General features: G+C 40.0%; 1 long non-coding RNA gene across 1 annotated transcript in view; it reads left to right on the top strand.

Moving 5' to 3' along the window:
- LOC117772104 overlaps positions 1–17,279 on the top strand; it is an 83,050-nt gene that overhangs the window by 56,039 nt on the left and 9,732 nt on the right. The gene's annotated exons all lie outside the window — the stretch shown is intronic.

Here is a 17,279-nt window from a genome sequence, read left to right as displayed (position 1 = left end):
GTTGAGCAGAGCAGGTCCAAAAGAAGGAAGAAAGTCTTTCCCTCTATCTCTCTTTTAGTTTGGTCCATCCCTCTGACGTTTCGTCCTCTTGATTACAGCTCAGTGTTGTTTGAAATGATTTGAATAGGAGTCCAATGATTCTCCCAATCCATAACAGACCTTTTATTTTGGCGGGGGATTTCAGGGTTATACACCATCTTGAGCTGATTAAAGTAGTAAAGTAGCCTAACTTTTTACCGCAGGTGTGATCACTTAATGAGGATTGGACCAAAATAGTCACATGACACATAGACAATAAAATATGTGCAATGTGTAAGATATAGGCCTCTAGGCCCCAACTACAATAATAATTTTGTGATTTACATGTATTTGTGTTATTTCTGAAATGAAAAATTAGTTGTGTTCCATTAGTAAAGCAATGAAAGCTCAGGAATGGCAGCAGGGGGTGGTTGGGTTTATCCTGGTTCTGTTGTCGTGCAACACAATACAAGACTGGACGTTTGTGTCATGGTTTCAGTCTTTGTTTCAGAACCATTACTAGTTTCAATAGAAGAGCTGATGAGTTTTTCTAGTTCTGGTACCAAAATAATTCTACTTTTTTTGTTTACAAAATACCTTTTTTATTTTAAACCAGGAGATTTCTGAAGAAGATAATAATTAAATAAGGTTCATTCTGACCATCTATTCAATGACAAAGTTTTTATACCCAGGACACATTATGATAAGACAATATTTCTTCATATTGCATTCACTTGCTCACTTGCTTCCTTAGAGTTTATAAGGAGTAAAACTAATAACTCTTGGTCAACTTATCTACCCCATGATTATTTTTCTTTGGGGGGGGGGGGTATTTAAAGATGCACAGATCAGTTGAGAGCTGAGTCAAGTTCCCCTCAGCTGATGCGTTCTAGATATTTCTGTACCGGAATCATTAGTTTAATCTTTAGATAAACATCTCTCTGTGTTTGGATGGAAGAGGTTGTACCTTTTCGTGTTCTGCTGTCTCTCAACTCCTAAGAATCTTGGTCTACTGTCTGGTTTCAGCATTGTTTAATTTCCTTTTCACATTGTCAGACAACAGCCATATCTCCGCCTCTTCTCTCCTCTTTTGCTGAATCATGCTTAAGGTATGCTGCAAACTTACGATGTTCTTCTATACTCCTCCTACATTTAGTTCCTCTGTGTGAATCCATCATGCTTTGTACCTATGCGTTTTTCTGTATCAAGGTGGTAAAGGAAGTGAGAATTTACAGATGTTGGCTGCTGTCAACAATCTGTCCTTCACATCAACTTTATAGTCTTCTATTTCCAAAGGAGTATGGCTCCAGTCTCTGTCATAGGTCATTTTCGATATAAATTAAATACCAAATATTCTGTCAATTAATCTTTAGTTTGGTCAATAAAATGTCAGAAACCAGTGTCTGTACAAATGTCCTACAGCGCAAGATAATGTCTTCATGTTGCTCGTTTTGTCCAACCAACCAAAGCCCAAAGATGTTCAGTTTACATTTGGCATTTTGGCACAAGAAATGACTTGAAACCATTAATCAACTTCCACAGATAACAATTCATCTTTAAAACAGTTGATTTTCAAGCTGCACACCTTATGTTCTTATATTCAGGTACCACAGGACCATTTATCTGTCGACACCTGCTGACAGCATTCAGCACCACGGACAGCACTTTACGATGTGGTTCTTCATCATGCCGCATGTTATTGAAGATCTTCGTCTTAGACCTCATAAATTGTTCTTAGTTAATAAATGTCAAATAGCGTAACAAGAAGCTGAGTGTGGTGTGAGGGAATATCTGAGGCGGACATGTTCAGACATGATCCTCGGAAGGGGAGACTAGCTCCTGGCAGTGTTGATACGTGATGACGCATGAATGCATCAAGGTGGAACAAATCCCAGCAGTGTGAATACGATCATATCCTTTTATTAACGTCTGGCAGATAATAAAACACTATTGCTATAAAATCCAAAACGTTTTTGTTTGTTTTTATGTATTCTTGAAGAAGAAAAGATAAGTTGATCGACACCAAAAATAAACATCAACAATTTTTTTGTTTAGGTTGAAGTGTCAAACATTCACTGGTTCATTTTAAGTATGAATATTTGGTACTTGTTTTGTTGATGATGACATCTTATCTCTGGTAAATTATTATGGACAGTTGTCTGTAGTCTGCCATTTCATCAACAAAAATGTACCTTTTAATTAAAATATTCAGATTCATTAGTCAAGAAAATATTAGTTTGGTCTTATATTTGGGCAGCTGTGCATGGCTCAGGAGGTAGATGAGGTTGTTCACTAACCAGAAGGTCTGTAGATTGATCCCCGGCACCTCCAGTCTGCATGCGGAAGTGTCCTTGGGCAAAATACTGAACCCTGACAGCTGTGCCGACGGTGTATGAATGGTGTGTAATATAAAAATAGTGCTGTGTAGAGAAGTGGTGTATAATTGTGAGTGTGTGTGTGTGTGTGAGAGTGATTACTAGAAAGCACTTAAAGGGTTGATGAGACAGAAAGGGCAAAGGCAGAACACTGGCTTAACGGATGAATAAATGTGAACTTGAAGAGCAATAAAAATGGAAACTCTGCGGGAAAGAACAAAGGACTGAGAAGAAGAGAAGAAAATGCCAAGAGATAGAGGGAGAGGGACAAAGAGGAAGAAATAACATCTGGTCAGTGGGTCTGTGGCTTGAATTTGGGTTGTAGGATAACAACACACGCACATGCAGAAATACACAAAGTTCAAGCTGTCCCGTATTTTATTGCACTGACATTTTCAGACCTATTGCTGTGTTGCACTCGTTAGCACGAATCAGTCAGTATTGAAGTAATAATCAGTTACTGATCAATTACCGACTGATCTCTTCATTGCCTCGCCCTGCAGCCTTGTTGTTGTGTGTAACAGTCCTAACAAGACTCAGATGTTGAAAGTCAGTTGTCCATGAGGGAAAATGTTTCGTCACACCAGAAAACAATTTGTTGGATGCACTGAAGCACCACATATTGGATTTTTTTTTTTCCTACCTCTAAAACTACTTAGGAAAGCTGTAGGGGCTTCCCTTTCTGGGAAGGATTATTTAAATGATGTTTGCTTTAAATTAAATAGCATCATAATTCACTACAAGCATTTTTATAGCAGCTGAAATAATAGTGAGAAAACTTAAAATTATAGATTTATTATTATCTAAAAATCCTCTTGTAGGAAAGAAATGAGTCAGTCTCTTGGTTTTGGCTTAAACTGCCTTTAAAGTGCTGATCCAGGGTCATCACCCAAAACAAATGTACAAGAGCTACACAGATTTTTACACTTGTAAATGTTAGTGGCTTTGCAGATTCCAGCACACACAGGTCGCCTCTGGCTCCACTGGTCATGCCTTGGATAAGTCCTTGATATGCTCATGTCGAGAAAGACAACGCCATTAGGGACCAGCAGTTTGGCCCAGTGATTCTAATTGTTTCATCGCGGTTGAGCTGGTGGCTTTGAACACATTATGGTCTTCAAACCAGCTCTGCAGAAATGACCCTGGCAGTTAACTTTAATTACAGACACATTAAAGCACTGTGAGACAAAAAAGGAGATCTTACTGTGCGCTAATCTAGAGATACCAGTGTTTCCCACAGAACTTGATTCATCTTTGGCGGTAGCTGCCGGGCGGTTGATTGCCCAGTAAACAAGCATTCAGTACGATATCATGTGCACCCAATGCAAAGTGAGGCCAGGTGTGCCTGCTGGCGGAAATCTGTATGCTTGTCGTGCATAACAAAATGGGTATCTATAAAATCCATCCATTCATTCCAGCCGTCTCCGCTGGGGCCATTCCCAGCTAACACCGGGCGAGAGGTGGGGTACACCCTGGATCAGGTTGCTAGCCCATCACAGGGCCGACAAACAACCATTCACCCTCACATTAACACCTATGGTCAATTCAGAGTGACCACTCGATCTCGCCCAATCTACAGGTCTTTGAGCTGTGACAGGAAGCCGGAGTACCCAGAACTTTCTGTATCTACAAAAACATTTGCCAAGTTGTATATGTGCTACCACAGTCTTGGCATTAAATGGTAAACACTGGATACACTCCATTTAAAAGTACAATGTGTACTTCGGCCGCTCTAGGGGTCTTTTAATCAAAACAAAAAGAAAAGACGTGGTTTTATGAAGTTGTGAAGTAGCGTGGAATCATGGGAGTTGTTGTGTTCCCCACCTATGAAAATCTAACTGATGCGCAAACCATGATCGAACGGTAATGAATAATCATGATCAATCACGAGTGACCAATACAAACATTGGAAGGAGAAAACAGGCAACTGGCTGATGTCGTGTTTTTTTTTTTCATCATACGTCGTTTGCCTCTGGTGTTATAGCTGAGATGGACAAAGCCAAAGGTGAAGCTCATGTGACGCAATTAAAAGAACCAAAATGCAACGTCCCATTACCTTTAATAAAATTGTGGATTTCTCTAGGTTTGAACATTTTGGATAAAGTACACAAGTCAACAGAATATAGAACATAGGTCCAGTCATTTTTTTCTTGGTGAAGAATTGTCACATATTACATCTTTAAGGACAAGCTGCTGAATACTTGTCAATGTGAACCATCAGTGAGAAGCCAGAGCCGTTTGAATTTGGAGCAGTATTGAGTCCTTTTAAAGCTCTGTTCTGTTCCCCTTCCCTCTGGGTGCATTATTTGTGTCATTCCATCTTAATCTACCACATGCACTCGAAATGGAAACAAACACAGATCAGCGTCAACTGCAGCAATAAGAGAAACATAAGTAAACACCTCTTTCTCTGGCGGCCTTAGAAGGTACGCCAAGACTCCTGAGCGGAGAGACACGACCTTCACATCACATAAACAAAGATGTTCTGAGACAGTGACATAGAACAATAAGACTGCTGCTTAGGCTTAAGGGAGTTTTATGATACAACAGTGTTTCCGACAGGTTTATAATCGTGAACAAGTCTGACAAAACACATAAAGTCGGCACTGTCTTCTCTTTCAGTCAACAGCGGTCTCATATTAGAACCCTCCTGCTGATCTGGTTTCTGTCATTCAGGGCCATGTTTTATTGTTTAAAAATGTAATTATGCAGCATCATATGAGCCACGCATGAGGACTGTCCTCTGGGGTTAGCAATTGTGTCTTAGAGGAGTTGACGCACATGATCATTGGCTGAAGACATCACAATTAATCTTTCTTCATAAACGCAAACACGGAGGTCAGAAGACTTAAGAGTCATAACGAGTGAAAACAACAACACAGAGCCTGAGCCTGGTTCAGGGCTGCTGTTCTTCTTCATCCACAAAAGTCCTCTGAAATTGACACTGAGAAGGAACCGTTACCGCCACGCAGAAAATTATGACTCAATATGAAGTCATAACGGAGCTAATTATACATTTGAGGGAAAGTGCTGCCATATTTTGGTTTTTAGACACCAAACCTCGCATCTGCGAAGCAGACCATAACCCGCTGACATCTGCCTTACAGATATATCCTTACACCAAGAGCGCTGATGCCATAATGATCCGTACAGTCAAACAAACAACCCTCCGAAACATAAACGTAACAGAGCACGAAGGATGTGTGTGCAGCGGGTGTTGATTTTATTAATGGCTGCGGACCTCCTCGATCGGAAGTATGTTTTGCTTCTTTCATGTGTTGGCTCAGGGAGGTCAGTATAAACTAACATCAGCATTAATGCTTGATGTGGGTTAGGATCAAGAATTAGGATCAAAGAATATAAACGGATGAAACTGACCCCTGTTTTTAGTTGTAAAACTTTCAATGGTTCAAGTGAAGGAGCAGTTACTGTTGAACTTGAAGATTAGTCCATGTTGGAGCGGCTCAAGTTTTACATCACATCGCAAAACCTCATCTGATCCATCTGCAGCCAGTTTCATACTTAATTTGTCAACCACTGGCTTAAATTTCAAACCGTTTCTCCATATCAGATGGTGCCGGGTCCTTTGATTGAGTTTACATTTTGAGATGTAAACCCAAAGTTTTGAAAGTTTGCCCAACACTCTGCTGACAGCTCCTTCTTCCACAAGCTGAGATGGCTTACATATTTAAATAATGTTAACTACATGGAAGTAATTACTGCGTGGCCTAAGCAGGAGACTAAAAAGCAAGAATGTTAAACACAACTGCCACTGGAATGCTAATTCTCATGATACATTAGCCATGGTAACGAACTGCGTTTCACTGAAGTGAGGCTCTTTCCCATCGCTTGACTGGCTGTTAACTTACTGGCAGCAAACCTGAGTGTCGGTGAAATGAACTCTGTGACTCAGCTTCTAACAGATCCACGGATGAATCCCAGTTTCTCCAGTTGTAGCCGCCTCCACTGTCTGTTGTGGAAAAGTTTTTTTCAGCTGAGAAGAGAAGTTACAGCAGAGGTCATGTCAGCTCAACTTTATTTTCCAACTTCATCATTTCAGAACTAAAATATTTTTTCTGACACACAATATGAGGTATATCTCTTATTTGATATTAGTCATGTATCCACATCATATAATTATATTTTGAGCATTTAAATCTATTAATTTATTCTGTTACCTTACCCTGACGGGCTGGATTAGCTCCAGCCCTCCACCACATTAGACTGTGGCTGGGTTTGGACACAACTTTTGAAATGATACTCTGGTTTGGCCACGTTGGCTGGACAACCTACTTGATTCTCTACTGCATCTGCTTTTAATCGCCGAAAACATCAAGCTCGGGTCAGGTTCGGACACAAAAAACTGTGAATGCCTGTCAGGTTCTTACATTAGAATATAGAGTTTCATAAGAATTTCGTAATATATTTATTAACAACTATAACTGATCTGGTGCACCAACAGATGATATTTACAATATAGTTAAACACAGATGTAATGATAATTAATGTTTTAAACTGATTTCATTTCATCATAGTATGTTTATAAATCATTAAATGATAGCTTTTTTAAGGCTGTTTTAAATGCGGAATAGTGGGACTTAAAATATTACCAACATTTGACATAAAAATATATGCAAAAAAATATATATATCTGCTTCGAACAAAATCTAGAACAAAATCCACTGTGGACCGTAACTTATCAACTTCCACATCTCCCTCCGTCACTGTTTGAGCAAAGCCCAGCAGAGGTGAATGATCTTCACTGAAATATTGATGTCAGGACTGGGAGTGTTGGTTCCGGGTGAATAATGCAACAGGTGGATTAGGTCTGGTTTCAGAGAAAGCGAGCGGACGGATAAATTAATGATTATAGCTGCTTCCATGCAGCTTTATAAAAGAATTAAAGAGGAAAAAAAAATCTGTATTCATTTACTCACTCAAACTCTACATAAAAAATAAACACCAAATCTTCAAAAACTTGTTGAAGTTTAGCTTTGTGATTTTAAATTAACATGAAACATTTAGTGCTCTGTTATTGATTGCATATGAAGTGGGGTCTAAAACTCCCATTCATGGGAATGGAAAAATTAAGCCTGCATGCGAAGTTACAAATCATGTTAAAGACTGAACTATTAAGTAGGTATCTTACTCTTAAATCGTTTGTAGTCTGTTGTGTTAAAGGCACAGCAGTATTTTGTTAATCTGCATTACACAAACTTGAGTAAGCAGCTTCCACGTGATCAGACAGTTTGTCAGTCAACATGAAAATGGATTTTAAGATGCACAAAAAGCAAAAGGTAAACAAGATGGGGGAGAAGCAGAGGAAGAGGAGAGAGGGTAATTGTCTCTGGTGATTCATAATTCTCGTTTCTTGTTTATTTCACCAGGCGGGAAGTTGAAAGCAGAGCCAGGCCTGCGACCAATCAGTGGTCATCATTAAAAGGCGTGATGAGTGCCAGAACCAATCATACGCGGGTTCATTAGAGGGAAATACGAGAGCAAAGCCGCCATGTTGTCTGAAGGCAGGAAAACACACGAGAGGTATTTGTCAAGTCTGTAAAGCTTTCATGTCCTCGTGTTACTTTACATGTTACATTACTAATGTTTATTAGTCAAATACAGCAGAGTAGTGCTGCCTGTAGAATGAAAACAGTTCATTTAAACATTTAACTGTTATGTTTTTAGCCATAGTAGTGACACAGATCAGCCGTGGTCCTTCTGTCATTTGTTAATCAGTGCACCACTGGTTCAGACTGAAAGATCTCAAAAGTTATTGGATGGATTGCTGTTTTAATATTGTGTTTTTTATTATTGGATGGATTTCCATGATTAGCCTATTATTGCCAACAGAAATATTGATGCAACACATTCTTTTAAATTTGTTTCATAAACACATTTAGTGCTGTGTTTGTTTCCTCTTGTTTGACCCGTGCCACCATGCGTCACAGAATTTTTTTGAGAAACCCTCTGCAGGGGAAACTTGTAAGGAGTGACTGCCATGACGTGCAGGAGGTAAAATGGAGGCCAGGTGTGTGCGTGTGTGTGCGCGCGCGTGTGTGTGTGAGCTGAGGCTCGCTGGTTATTTGGCCAAAATGCTCCCAGACATTTGTAGCACGAAAACTGTCCTACTTCAGACTACAGAGGGGGGGCACCTTGTTTCATTTACAATCCTCTCCCCTGATATGATGCTGCCACAACTTTACACACACACAGGTTTGTGCAGCTATCATTACTAGGACTTTGCATTAACCTCAATTCATGCCCTAACCAAATCACAATTCCCATCTCACCCCTAACCTAAACCACAACCTCAGAAAATAAGTTTTGCTTCATTCGACATGTCAAGGTCAGTGTTTATTCTGGAAAAGGTCCTCACACACACACACACACACACACACACACATTTATTTTCAAAAAGGTCAGATAAGGGTTAGAGGGCAGAGGAAAGAGTGAGGCATGGGAAGTTTTGTAATCTCCTTCCTATTGTTATAGAGGATTTTGTCCCTCCCACACCAGGCCCTACCACACACACACACACACACACACACACACCACTCCTGTCCATTACTTTGGCCATCGTTGGAACCAGACACCTGCCCTGTTCCATGCACTGAGGTTGGATTTCAGGTATCAGGTTGAAATGGGTCAGTGACCCCTCCTCTGTCCTTTTTCCTAACCTCTCTACATGCTCAGTGAGCATGTGACCAGTTTACCTGTAGCTGTGTCCTATACATATGCACGGCAGCTAAATGTAAGAGTATACCTCCCCCCGCACAACACATTAGTGAGGAGAAGAGAGGGCGACTGGAGTTGAAAGGCAATTATGTCTGGTCTCTGATGAGAGAGCAAACTGAGGCAGACAAAGCCGTGTAATGTGGTGAAGCCGTGCAGCCGTCCCCAGGTACACAATAGACAGCCAACTCAAAGCCCTGCAAAATGCATTCTGTCTAGACACGCGAGCAAGCCAAAGCAAAAATAGTCCATACAGATGAGATAAAGGCATTCAGTCGTCGATGATACAAGAGCAATGGAAAAAAAGAAGTTGGAAATGTTTTGAAAGTACTTTGAAGCACTTGAAATGCACTTGAATCAACCTGTTAAGCCCTGTAAGAGGCACTTCAGTTCAAAGATCAATCTTTGTTTTTCATGTGTCTGGTATTTGAAGATATTTCAAACATGTCTATGTCTAAAGAAAGAAGACTCAAGGTTCTCACGTTCATGTGTGTTATGTTAGCCAATTAGCAATTGGAATAATTTACCTTAATCATATTTGCTACAAATATAATTAGCTCCAACAAGGAGTTTATGTTTTCATGGCCGTTTTCATTGCCGTTTGTTGTCTATCAGCAGGATTACTTATTTCCATTAAATCATTAGCAGGGTTGGTGCATGATCCAAGGAGGAACCCACTAATATAGTATATTAGTATATAGCATAGTTCACACCACAATTTTTAGCCTGATTTTCCACTTTTGAATGTCACCAACAAAAGAACAAAGACAAATCAGTGTCCGGCTGTTGCCAATCGCTGAGTGTGAACTCTTCAAAGACCTGATTCAAGGGGCTGACTAGTTTTCTAGCAGGCTAAAAATCTGAACAGATTGGCAACAGCTACAGCCAATCAGAGCGGACATACCAGCAGTAATATTCGTCTTTCAGGTGTGTGTGACCCTCTGTCGCCAGATGGTTGGCTCTGCTATAACTAACTAAACCTTGAAGGGATACTGCACTTAAATTAATCATTTTAATATAAGTTGAGTATTTTAGTATTAAAAGTGGCTCCATAGTCATTACAAAAGTCATTTTCAGCCGACTACAGCTGCACTCTTCAAACTACAAAAGCCACATTTCAAGTGGGAAGTATTTGAGATTTTAGTGGACTATTTCCTTAAATCGGCTTCATCCCAATTCCAACACTTGCTTTCTTAAAGGTCACTGTAAAACTAATATAAATGTACCCTCACAGATCATAGTGGTCACTGTGCTGCTGCTGCACAGAGCACTGTAGCCCCATAGAAGGTTCACTCCAAGTCTTATTATGCTGACGTAGTGTGAAAGCCGCGAGTAGTGAAGTGAAATGTTTTGACATTCACGTAAACACCTTTACTCCAGTCTCCTTTCAGTCTTAATTTGTTAGTGATGCTTGATTGATGATGTAAGTTGTCATTTGTCTGTAATAAGTTTTTACGGGGCCTGCATGAACACCTGTGACATGTGCTCAAAGTCACTTTGATTCCCCGCTGGAGCTCCCAACAGAAAAAATTCTCAAACAGCATCAGAAGTGCTGCTTCCAATGATGGCGCACACTCGCATAGACACACATAAAACACACACATGAACCCGCGGTTTTCTAGACCACAACAAACACTTACTCCAGGATTAATCCCCCTGTCTGTTTGTAGTGTTTCCTCCTGTTTACACTCTCCAGTAATGAGAGGGCCATTAGACATGAGACTTTGTCTCACATGAAAGGAGTCATAGCGCTTCATCATCACAATGGTTTGTTGCCTGTTATGAGGACGGTGCAGCGAGGCTTCCCCTCATCAAGCTGCTGATGCCTTGAGTCATGGATTCCCGCAGTGGTTTTCCTGACTCACGGCAAATCCCACTTTACTCCAGCTCAGCTTGTGGTTTGAGACCCACATGAGTGGCCTCAGGATAAAGGATCCCATTATGAAGTTAAATATTTTTCAGACTTTTTTTGTCAATATTAGCCTAGATAATAACACATTTTGAAAAAGCATCAAGTTGTTATTTATTATTTTGCTATTTTAGGAAAGTCTGCTGGTGATCGAGAACAATTTACTCGACAAAAAATCCTATGGAAAAAATAAAAAATGCATTGGTGGTCTCACTTCTGTATCTATAATTAATTTAATAAAGTTGCACCAAATTGCACACAATTATCAAAATCCATTCATTATCCCCATGGAAATGTTAAAGAAATTCTAAATATATATCCTGAATCTATCCCCAATGGTTCTCTTAGCTCATATTCAATCCTTTCAAGTTTGGTAGAAATCCTTTCAGTAGTTTTAGCATAATTCTGCTGAAACCAGACTCTGGTATCAATGTATTATTCCTGCTTAAGTATTGTTTGTGGAGCCAAAGCCTAATAGATCCTACTCTGTACCATAGAGCTCCTTTGTTACGAGCCACAGTTTATATGGGCACTGTAGTTTATTTTGAATCAATCCCATATACACTCTCCTGCTACCACAAGTACAAATCCACAGCTGAAAATAGTCTCCAACAAGTGCAGTGTTTATTTTTGTTTATCTTAAATCTACCGCGCTAAGTTGTTTTGGGAAATGAATTCGCTTTTTGAAAAAAAGATGAAGTCTTTCCATTTTTAAAGTCGGAACAAATGAGATTGGGGTTGGTTGCCACAGACGGGCATGAAAAGTGTAGAAGCTTTGAGTGATGGACTAATGACTATTAAGATTTTGTTGACTGTCATCACCAGCCTTTTTCTTTAAATCAACATGTCACACTTTCTTTAAAAGAAAGGTCTGTTGCTTCCTCTGTCACTGAGCAGCAGCTTTAGTCAAAGTGGATTCGCTTCATGTTTCCATATGTTGACCTCTAGTCACAGCAAAGCATGAGCCTTGAAAAAAGACGGTTCCTTTAATATTAAGTTTTCCGAGCAATCGGGGCATAGTGAGAACTGTGGATGTTTTCTAAAAGATATGACGATTTGGAGCTCAGAGACTTCTTTGTGATAAATCCTTTTAAGTGTTTTTCATATGGTGACCAGTGTAACTGGTATATTGACTTCTGTCATCACCATGAGCATGTGTCTTCTCTTTGGGGTTGGCTGTTTTCTCTCTGCCACACACACACACACACACACACACACACACACACACACACACACACACACACACACACACACACACACACACACACACACACACACACAGTCTGTAGGGCTTTTTTACAGAGTGTAAAGCGTCTGCTGAGGCCAACTCCCTCATATGGAGGCAACAACACGCAGAGATCTTTGATGTTTTGGATGCAGACCCAACTGAGTCCACATGTTTCCCAAAGAGATGATTCATGGCTAATAGAACAGAAAGGGATTAATGAGATTCACTGCAATACAGGTCATGAACTTTGTGCACAACAAACACATTGGGACACATTTGTTTGCATTGTGGTTTTAATTGTCTGAGATTGTGGAGTGATTGGAGCTTCCAGAGGCTAAAACCTGCAGCTCTGGTACAGTAGAGCTCGCATATGTGTGTGTGTGTGTGTGTGTGTGTGTGTGTGTGTGTGTGTGTGTGTGTGTGTGTGTGTGTGTGTGTGTGTGTGTGTGTGTGTGTGTGTGTGTGTGTGTTACATCAGCAGAGTTGGACAACTCGCAGCACCTCTGGGCTCAAAACAGCAATACCTTACACATGTAACTAATTTTAAGGCAACAAACATTAATTATTACATAACCTTTTATTTGTACCCTTGTTCATCTTCCCAGAAACTGATTATTTAGGTTGTTCTGCCCACCCATTTCCTTTCTCTTTGTTTTCACACTGCACAGCAGACAAACAAACAGCACTGCAGCAACAGGCAAGAGTAAGCACCTGCATTTTATGTTCACACTTCAAGCTTTATCTTCTCTCATTTTTAACTCCTGACTGCTTTATTCTTGACCATGTAAGGCGACGTTCAGACTAACCTGAATCCTGCGTGATAAAATGGATCCTATGCTTCAATTTGAATTGAGCCAGAGGGTCATAGGAGGTAAAAGAAGAAGAAAAAGTATAATCTTTTTCTAGTGAAATGTTTGATTCAGGCTCAGCTTTTGCTGCAGCGGAATGTTTACCAGTTAAATCCTTCAGTGATCGGTCAAATACATGCAAACACTGCCTTTTTATCCTCTACTTTGTGATTGTGGAAATAGTTGCTACTGTGATGATTTTCAGTTGTAAAATCCTCTCAAGTATCACAACTCTCAATTACTATTGCCGTAAAACAACAACCCTGTGCTGTTTTTAATACAGTGTTGTCTATCTGTCTGAATCCTCACTGAGGTTGTAATTAGATATGATATTTTAAGCAGTTATGATGCTACATCATTCCTCTTTGGCAACAAGGAGGTTATGTTTGGGAGATTATGTTTTTTTACCCGTCTGTTTGTTTGTTTTTGTTTGTAAGCAAGATTAAACAAAAACAACTAAGTAGATTTCCACAAAACTTTGTGGAAGGATGTGGTATAGGCGAGGGAAGAAAAAAATCAGACACATTTAGGAAACCGATATCTATGAGGGTGTGAAATTTAGAGAGACTGTTGGGCCTTGGTGGAACTGTGCCATTCTAGTTGGTTTATTTTTTGTTTGTCAGGAGGTTTACGCAAAATCTTCCAAACCAGGAGGGACGGACTCTAGGCTGGGGGAGAACCCATTAAAATTTGTTTTGGATACAGATTAGGGGCAGATCCAGGAATTTTTGCTAAATTATTATATTTCTTCTAAAAGAACTTCAGACAACCATGTTTGTTCGACAGAAGATTTTGTCCTGTGTGCCATTCTAGTTAATTCTTGGTTTTAACTTTTCTCATGCTTTTGTTCTGTCTTTAATTGTACTGCCTCATGGTGTGACGTCTGTGTGCTCTATGGGTGGTGGTACACATGGTTAACATCAGCCATTCATTCATTCATTCATATGTTTTTCAGAAGGAAACACTTTTTGTTTTTTTATTCAGACAAGTTCACTTGACATTTTTACATTTAAGTAGAAAAGCGTTTTTTCTAGTTTCTTTTTTTTGGTTTAGATTCTTCTAAGCCCATCCTAGATGTGTCATTGTCAGAGCTACAACCTTCAATTCAAAGGAGAAACCATTACTGCACACAACGTTGTACAAGATACCAAATTCTGTGTCTTTTGGAGCCCACAAAAGCCACCTGTGACAAAGTGAATGTGTCAGATATACTGTCGTCTACATCAGCCCAACACATTCTGTTAAGATGTGGCAGAATCCCAGTAAACAGCACAGAGGTTGGACACAGTCAGCAATGTTTAGTCTATCTTTGATGTGATCTGGGGAGCATCTGGTGCATGTAAGGCATATTTGGGGCAGAGCAACAAGCCAGCTTTAACTTAGCATCTTTTTTAGCCATGTGGACTGACAGACTGGGACAGCTGAGCTGGCTGCACAGTTTTGTCATCAGAGACACATTAACCACCTGCTGCTGCCGTGGACAGGTCTTTTCTTCACCGTGCAGCAAAATCTGCAGAATGGTTCTGTAATTTTCCGGCAGCTCAGCTGACTCAACAGGAACACTCATAATGCTGCTGCCCAGAAACGTAACATTTTCTCGCCTATCGCAGGCCTCCTGTGAAGGCAGCATTTCCTGCAAATGTGCAAGCAATCTGTGGAGTCATGGGAAATGTACCATTTATTGAGGGCAGAAGGGGGATTGCATGAAAAGTGACGTTACCGCATGTTTACTAATGAATGCATGATAATGGGAGAAATGTTTTTTACGTCATTGGAAGAGGAGGGTCGGTGGAGCAGGAACAGACTTAGAAGAAAAGGCTGATGACAGCTGAGCTTTACAGTGAGACTAAATGACCTGACTCACAATCGACCTATTTGTTTATTTTACATTTTTCCCCAATACAATAGATGAATCTCACATAAATGTCTTCAAATGAAAGTGGCTTGTAGGGAGTCCATCGTAGGCCCAGATGGTTTCTGGTCTTACAAAAACTGACATCAATGCGTTAGGTTCCATCTAACTTCCTATTTACCTGCTAGTGAGTAATTGAAGCTCTTTTTTTACCTGATGAAGTTTTTATTTAATCACCAGTGTCTTTCTTTCCTGTTTTTCATCTGCAAGAAGTGATTCTTCTTTCTGAAATAACTCACAGAGAAATACTACAAATTCCCGCTCTCCTCTCCTCTGTCTCTGTATATCATTTCCTCTCTGTGTGAGCTTCTTTTTTTTGTTTCTCTGAGTTCGTCTTGCTGATAAATCTCATCCAGTTTAAGAGACCACACAGAATATGCTTGTATCTCATGGACTCACACATAACAAGACATATGAGGATTTGGTTTCCCAAGAAACACTTGAACCTTTACTGTAAGAGTATGACTGTGCCTCTTATATTAACTGGTTTTATAGACTGTGGGTGTTTTAGATGTTTCACAGATTATTTATGAACCTTGATGGGTAACGAGAGACAATGAACTAATCTGAGAAAAAACATTATTGGAACCCTCAGCCATTTCCAGCTGAGCCTAAAACAAACGCACATGATTTGATGACTACTCAAGCTTTTACTGGCAGGGGATTACTGTACCTTTTCCTAGTGGGTTGCTGGTTTGAAACCTCATATCACGTCTGATTATGGATTTAATCCTGAACCTGACATTGATGGGGTCCAGTGGACCGAGACAAGACATCCGCTGACTCAACAGGAGGGGCCTGGATCATGGCTCACTGAAGCTTCAGCTTGAAGCAATTTCTCTACGTCGTTCACCTGTCCAGATGATAGACAGCCATGATGGTGATTCATTAAATTAGCATGACATTTTAGCTGGAAGATATGAGATTCTTTATTATCATGATGGTGTTTTACCACATTGGTTAAAAGGGAATTTGTGTTAAAGCAGAGAGGCAGTGGGAGAGTGTATTGTAGCACAAATCATTCAGGACCTTTCTTCAAGCATCACCCATACACAAGAAAGGTTTCACTTGCACACAAAATATGTAGCAATCTCTCCTATTAGGTTTGTCCTGTGCAAAAATGCACACACAATTTGAATTTGGCACTCAGGATATTGCATAACAAAAGTGTTGATGCGCAATGTGATGTCTCATAGAAAACGATGATAATTTCTGCCTTAATGTCGGCCATGTGTGCAATAACGCTCTGACAGCGGGGGCTGAGAGCTTCAGTCCTGAAAACTCTCCTGAGCCCTCGTGTCATTGACCATTGTGAGACTGAGCTACCAAGAAAAACGACAACATTGGCCGTTTCAGAAACCCCCCAAAACAACATTTGGGAAGAGATTGTGTTGGATTAGTCAACAAAATGTTGAACAAGGAGTTATGGTTTTAGTCTGTAGTCATATTACAGCTGAATGTCATTGTGGTTTTATGACTGAAGTTTCACAAAGCGTGTATGTTTTTCATGTTTTTACCAGCTGCAGTAGTTGTCAATCATTGATGTCAATCACTGTGAAATCTTTTTGCAGAAAGTAAATTACATTACTGTCCTGGTGCCTCAGGCAACTCTTCATTCAGAGTTCACCGTCCAGTCCCAGACATGAAACCGATTATAGATTCATGTAAAACAGTACAATCTTTTATAAAAAATTTATAATAAATAATAACCACCAACATCTATCAAACTGCACATTCTCATAGATTTCAGTCCCCTAGATATGATGCCAGGATTTTTCATCAAGATTCATGAATTATTCCTTTGGAAATCTGTGACAATGCCAGAAAAGTCTCGAAAGCGTTTAAACATCCCTGGATCTGCCTCCTTAATCAAATCTAAACATTCAAAAGTTAATGGGGTTATCCTTGGCCCATAGCCCAGCCTTCCACCACGTTTCAGTTAAACTGGATCTGTAGCTTTTGCATAATCTTGGTATAAGTCGGACAAATGGCAATGAAAACAAAACCTCCCTGGTGGAGGTGTAAATGATATTGAGACTACTGCTCCTTTGAAAGAAACACCAGGAGCACATTATGAGGACGAGTGCAATGCAGCTGCTCTCCACATATGTTAACGTTAAAATGTTTTTTGTTTTTTTTTATGCAATGTGTCAGAAGCACATTTCAAATCATCAAATAATCGGACTATTTAAGCCGTAACACTTTTTCTTGGCCCGAGTGGAGTCCATTAAAGCCATCAGTCGGTGTCAGTTAAGCA

Source organism: Hippoglossus hippoglossus, chromosome 12 (genome assembly GCF_009819705.1).
Source record: "Hippoglossus hippoglossus isolate fHipHip1 chromosome 12, fHipHip1.pri, whole genome shotgun sequence".
Lineage (NCBI taxonomy): Eukaryota > Metazoa > Chordata > Actinopteri > Pleuronectiformes > Pleuronectidae > Hippoglossus > Hippoglossus hippoglossus.
Note: the sequence above shows the minus strand (reverse complement) of the source record. Positions and strands in the feature narration are given on the sequence as shown.